We start from the raw sequence: 6,271 nt of genomic DNA, 5'->3' as shown, positions 1-6,271 counted from the left end.
TACCTCAACTCTTTTATCATATATTTTTTATATATTATAAATACATTCATTATATAGTTTTCAATGTACAACATCCACCTAAGACCACGAAATACGAACGACATCAGCCTTGTTTCCTATTGTAAACAAAATATGAAAATAATTAAATTACCCTGTTGCAACCACATTTTTTTGTAAATGTGCCATTAATTTACTGTCTATCAAGGATAAAAAAAAGTCAGCGCACATAAAATCTGATAGTACATGCATTTTATAAATAAGGCCCATTGGCACCCTGACTATAGAAACTGTGTAAAGCCAGCCAATCAGATGAAAGCTTGCAACTGTGAGAATATTTTTGCCTTTTTTGGAACGTAACAAGCATCAGACGCTCTATGAACACTTCTGCGCGTTTCATTTTTGAGTCTAGTGACTTCTAATAAAACAAGACCCTTACCGAGAGAAGCTGCTCTTTTTCTCCTGTAGCAAACATAATTTCTTCTCTCCAAATTCCTTTTTATCTTTATTTCAATACGCTGTTGAGCTTCTGAGAGCGGTTATGATGGTGTCCTGGCAGAATTGCAACCCAGCATAATAAGAAGAACACAAATTTCTAATGATAAGCTGGCTGTGTGTGGTACTGTTAAACACCCCCTGGTGGTCCTCCACTGACTGCAGGAGCTCCACCCAAAACAAGCAGTCAGCTGACTAAAGTGTGTGTCTGTGTGAAGTGAACCCATAAAGCTATTCCCGGCCGTGTGTGACAAACCCTCGCATGTTCCGGCCACCATCTGTAGAGCAAAATCGGGGCTTTGGCAGTGATATGGGTGAGATATGACAGACATCAAACCAATTAGGGGATGGAAGTGGCGGTTTGGATGCTCTGGATTTTTGTGATGCATTAAAATGAATAAAAGGCTCCATCATTCACATCACAGTCACAATATAATACAGAATGACCCAGATTCACCAAACTGAGGCTGTGTGTGTGTGTGTGTGTGTGTGTGTGTGTGTGTGTGTGTGTGTGTGTGTGTGTGTGTGTGTGTGTGTGTGTGTGTGTGTGTGTGTGTGTGTNTGTGTGTGTGTGTGTGTGTGTGTGTGTGTGTGTGTGTGTGTGTGTGTGTGTGTGTGTGTGTGTGTGTGTGTGTGTGTGTGTGTGTGTGTGTGGTAGCACTCAGAAATAGAGAGGGAAACAGATAGAGAATAGGGATGGGGTTATTGCACAAAAGCAGCACAAAGTGACAGAAATGTACCAGGAAAGTGTACATTTTGGTATCGCACGGGTCATACTCGAACCCGCATCGCCCAGATGAGCACCTAGGCTTAACATATACTCCCTGACATATCGTTCTATTGTGAGCTGCTCTTTTCTGTGTGCCTTCATCTAACGTCTGTAAATTTGAATTTCATCCAACATCATGTCACATGGGTCAGTCAGAGCGCTCAACAGCACTTACAGTACATTGCATGTGACGAAAAGCCAGATTGACACGCAACCCTGAGGACCAGCGCTGTCACGTGCACCACCTCCGAGTGTTCGGGAACTGTATGGAAACGTTCGGTTCCAGCCTGTGTGCTACTCAGAGCGTATCCAAACCCTGCTGCGATGGCGTGAGGCTTTAAGTCAGCTTCTGGAGATACAGACACCCACACTACAGAGAGAGAGAGGGAGAGAGGCAGAGAGTTAAGAAGATACTGTCACAATTCCAGCCAAAAGTATCTTCTTGAGAAACCAAGACTAATCATATCCACTTCTGAGTTTGTATACTCGGCAAGCAGACCCGCACCGAATCTGCAGAAGCTCAGCAGATTTCCACAGAATTGGAATTCCCATGATGCAATGCAAACAATTGACTCTGCATGTCCAGTGTGACCAACACTTTGCAATATCAACCATGAGTTTTAATATCTTCTTGACTCCATAAACAAATAAAATAAAAAAACAAAATAAATGAAAATAAGTTCTTGAGAATATAATGTATAAATCATATATATTCTATACATCATATAAATTGAGATATTACATAAAAATCAGTGTTCAAAACTATCTCCTTATATATATTAGCAATTTAATAATGTTTAATTAGTTAAGCTACTGGGTATGATTTTGCAGAAAAATGTCAGTTTGAAGTCATGACTTTAACCCAGGTAAAAAAATTAGCCTATGTAAAGTAACCTGCGATTGCATCTTTCAAACAGAGATGGCGATAGAGAGGCAAAAGTCATGGGGTGCAGTTTCAAGAAAATTCAATTAAAAAAATATGAATATATATTTCGACAACTGAACATCAAAGACTGTAGATTTTAACAAGATGCTGCAGTTCCATTACAATAAATGGGCAAAAAGTGCAATGCTTAATATGGCCTTGCTAGCGAAGAAAGTAGCGCGTTTCAATAAAAATAGAAAATGGAAAATAGAAAAATGATGTATAAGAGTTTCGATTTGACATCAATCGCTGAATTAAACATGCATGCAGTGAAGTCGTGTGAGCCACACTACTTTAAAATGTCTATACTGTAAACATCAGTTGTATGCAAAACATACAATTGCATTCTAAATAGCTGTAATATCAACGTTTAAAGGGGTCATATGTCACAGCTAAAACGAATATTATCATTTGTTTTGGATGTAATGCAATGTGTATAAACGATTTAATTAAGGTTCAAAAGCGCTGTATTTTCCACATACCGTGCATGTTTGTAACTCCTCTTTGCTCCGCCTCTCTGAAACGCGCATATTTTTTACAAAGCTCATGGCTCTGAAAAGCGAGGTGTGCTATGATTGGCCAGTTAACCAGTGCGTAGTGATTGGTGGAATACTGCAAGCATGTGACGGAAATGTAACGCCTCTTACCATATTTGGAACATCAGGTTCCTCTTCAATTATATTATAGCCCACCTTACTTGCGTATACATTTGGGCGGTCTTAGTCAAATCATACCACGAACTGACGTAGATTTGTGGGGGTGTGGTTACACGAGGCATCTCAGGCAGGTCTGGGTGAGCATTCGCTTTTAGATAGAATGCATCTTTTGTTCCGACACTTTCAATTTTATGTGTCTAATACATACACGGGCAACTTATAACACACCAAAGACACAGAAAAACACGTATTCGAGCCATATGACCCCTTTAAGGGCTCTGCTTGAATTAGATAATTCTTCGCCATTAGCATCTCACTAAATCACATAACTTCAGTCCAGCTATGTGACTCTTTTAGCATATAAGACAAAATCAATGTTAAAGTGTGACACCGTCAAGCTGGAGAGCGTCAGGATAGCTGATGAAAATATTTTGTGTCAGAAATAAACTAAAGGCATTGTGATGTTGCCACAAGAGAAGCCTGTTTCCAGTGTGTGTGTGTGTGTGTGCGCGTGCGTGTGTGTGTGTGTGTGTGTGTGTGTGTGTGCGTGCGTGCGTGCGTGCGTGCGTGCGTGCGTGCGTGCGTGCGTGCGTGCGTGCGTGCGTGTGTGTGTGTGTGTAAACGCTATAGCGGCTCTTAATTAGCCTCTGCATATTTTACACTGTTGACACAAAAAAACTCTTCCTATAAACATCAGTGTGTGCTGAATTGGATGGTAAAGCAGTCGCTTTAAAATACGCTTATATTGTATTGCTTGTGCTTAGGTTTGCTGATTTTGGGAAATAATCACCTAATTATAACTAGTGCTGTCAATCGATTAAAAAAATTAATCGGGTTAATCACACCTTTTTTCTGTGATTAATCACGATTAATCGCACACAACAATTATATTTTAAAATATACTTTTACATTTTAATAATTTCACATTTAATCTTCAAATTGATGTAGAAACAACATATTTCTTTAACAGCATCATTTTATGAAAGCTAACATTTTGATATTAGTATTGTAACTGATGTCTCTATTAAATTGATTATTTTAACATTAATTATAGTCATTCAACAGCATAATTGAGAGCTCATGTAGGAAATTGAAGGACACTTTACAGTCTTTAATGCTAAATTATAAATTAAATGCAGAAGAATTCTCATTAAAGCTATAAAATCACATTGATTTCTTCTTTTATTTTGTTCTTTGATTAACATTAGTGACAGGAGTCACAGCAGCACGTTTAAGAGCGCGGCCCCTTTAAGAGCTGTCTCAGTACGCAGATCTGACCGTCACCGCACTCCCATTTTCACAACTCTTTAAATTCATTTAAGATTTTATTTTACACTTTGAAGTCTGTGCTTAAGAAAATGCTAGACAAAACAGGCTTTCTGACATAATCTTGTGTGGTTTTATCCATTCAAGCACGAAAGAGAACTTAACACGGATGCGCTGTCTGACAGAGATTCACCGACGCAGCCGTTACTGTACACACCAGACTGGACCTCGCGTTGCGTTTTGCCGCGTCCCACAGTTCAGAAGCTGTCTATCTCCATTGAACGCCTCAAAGCAACTGTTTCAAATCGCGCTTAAGTGGTTTAAAAGCCTGTACACGAATAAGAGCGTGATTACATAATGTAACGCTAGACAAAGGATGTCAAAACAAACGGATGCTGCGTTAATTGCGATAAATATTTTCTCACGCGTTAATTTGAAAAAATTAATCGCATGCGTTAACGCGTTAACGTTGACAGCCCTAATAATATCTAAGCAAATTACCTCAATCCTCAGGTATCAGGGAGGACAGATTTTCACAATTGGTACTTACATTTTCTGCAAAGAATTTAGTTATTGCTATTATCAAACTTAATATTAAAAGTTACAAATGCTCAAAAGACCAGTTTAGACCAGCACGAATGTCTACACAGGATTAGACTGGTCCATGATTGTTAGTACTGGTTTAGTACTGGCCTAGCTGGTGTACCACCTCAGGCTTTCTGGTGATGCTGTTTGACCAAAAAACCAAAAGGTCTCCGTAGTAAGAAAGCACACCAACATCCAAAACAAGTTCTGCTGGTGTTTTCTACAGGAATAATGAATGTTTTTGTGTCTCTGCAGTCCTGCAGGGCTCAGTGAGAGTGTGGAATAGATTCTACAGATTCTGTAACTGCAGCCCTGGAAAGCAGTTAAAGTCTGGCTGAACGATGCCGTTCCCTCCCCGGGCAAACTCTCGGTGTGAATGTGTGTACTTCAGAGACTTTTACAACATTTACAACAGGAGTCTCAACAACCTTCCAGCAAAGCACGGAAAACGTTTTCATGTATTCTCACTCAATCCCCCATACAGCACAAATATATACTTTATATAATTTTTTGGCCAAAGTATACTTAAAACATACGGTATACAGTATGTTGTGAACTGCGAACCCCATGGGCGAAGGAAACATTTTTTCAAAATAGATAGTTTATAAAAATACTGTATAAAATATTAGTCAAATACACTGTAAGAAAATGTAACTTAAAAATCAAAACTGGCTTTACAAGTCGCTTGAATTTAAATATTAAACTGACGTTAAAAAATCTAGTTGCATTTTGTATTACTCATAACATTTTGGTATAACTTATAAAAGTATTTTACATTATTTCAAAGAGTTAAAGTAATCGAAAAACATGTAAACATGATCATTTTTTTACAGTTTATAGAATAATACAAAATAATATTTATAAAATACACAATTTTTATAAAATAATATATGCTCTATATTTCCAAAAATACTCAAATATAATATAGATTTGATAATTTATTTGCTTATAAATATTTTTTATTTAGACTTTTTTTTCAGACGTTTTCAAAGACATTCAGTATTGTCATTTGGAGGGAATGGGTTCTTTGACTCGTGTACCCGTAAACAACCACCTTAAGCAACCAACTACTAAAGATACCTTAGCAACCCCACAACTAGAAACTAAAATCTACTCAGAAAGCACCTTAGCAACCAGATAGCAACAACCTGGCAACCCCCCACAGCAGAGTCATTGTTGCAAAGACACAATTGAGATATCACAGAGATCTTCCTTTTTTCTTTCCCATGCGCTAGAGAAAGCAACCTCCACTTATTACTAGTAAACTTGACAGTCCTCGAGAAAACAGTCCCTGCACTGTGATGTAAAATGAGTGAGACACACACACAACTACAGAGAGAGAAAGAGAGACAGCTGTGTGTTCCATAATTAGAGTTTCGCTGTAGATCTCCAGCACTCCAGACGGTTAGATGTCTCCTGCAGGCCTGAGTTTTCAGCTCCGGATCTATTTTAAGAGTCGTGTGTCTGCCTAGCCCGGTTCCTGTGGTTCCTGTCGAGCGGATCTTCTGCTCGTGTGGCTATACACGCCGTTCTCACCCTGACACTTGCATTTACATCCTTCCTGTTTTTCGCATGACC

Source organism: Triplophysa rosa, linkage group LG3 (genome assembly GCF_024868665.1).
Source record: "Triplophysa rosa linkage group LG3, Trosa_1v2, whole genome shotgun sequence".
In the NCBI taxonomy this organism is placed as follows: Eukaryota; Metazoa; Chordata; class Actinopteri; order Cypriniformes; family Nemacheilidae; genus Triplophysa; species Triplophysa rosa.
The sequence above is the reverse complement of the archived record's forward strand: the minus strand, read 5'-3'. Positions refer to the sequence as shown.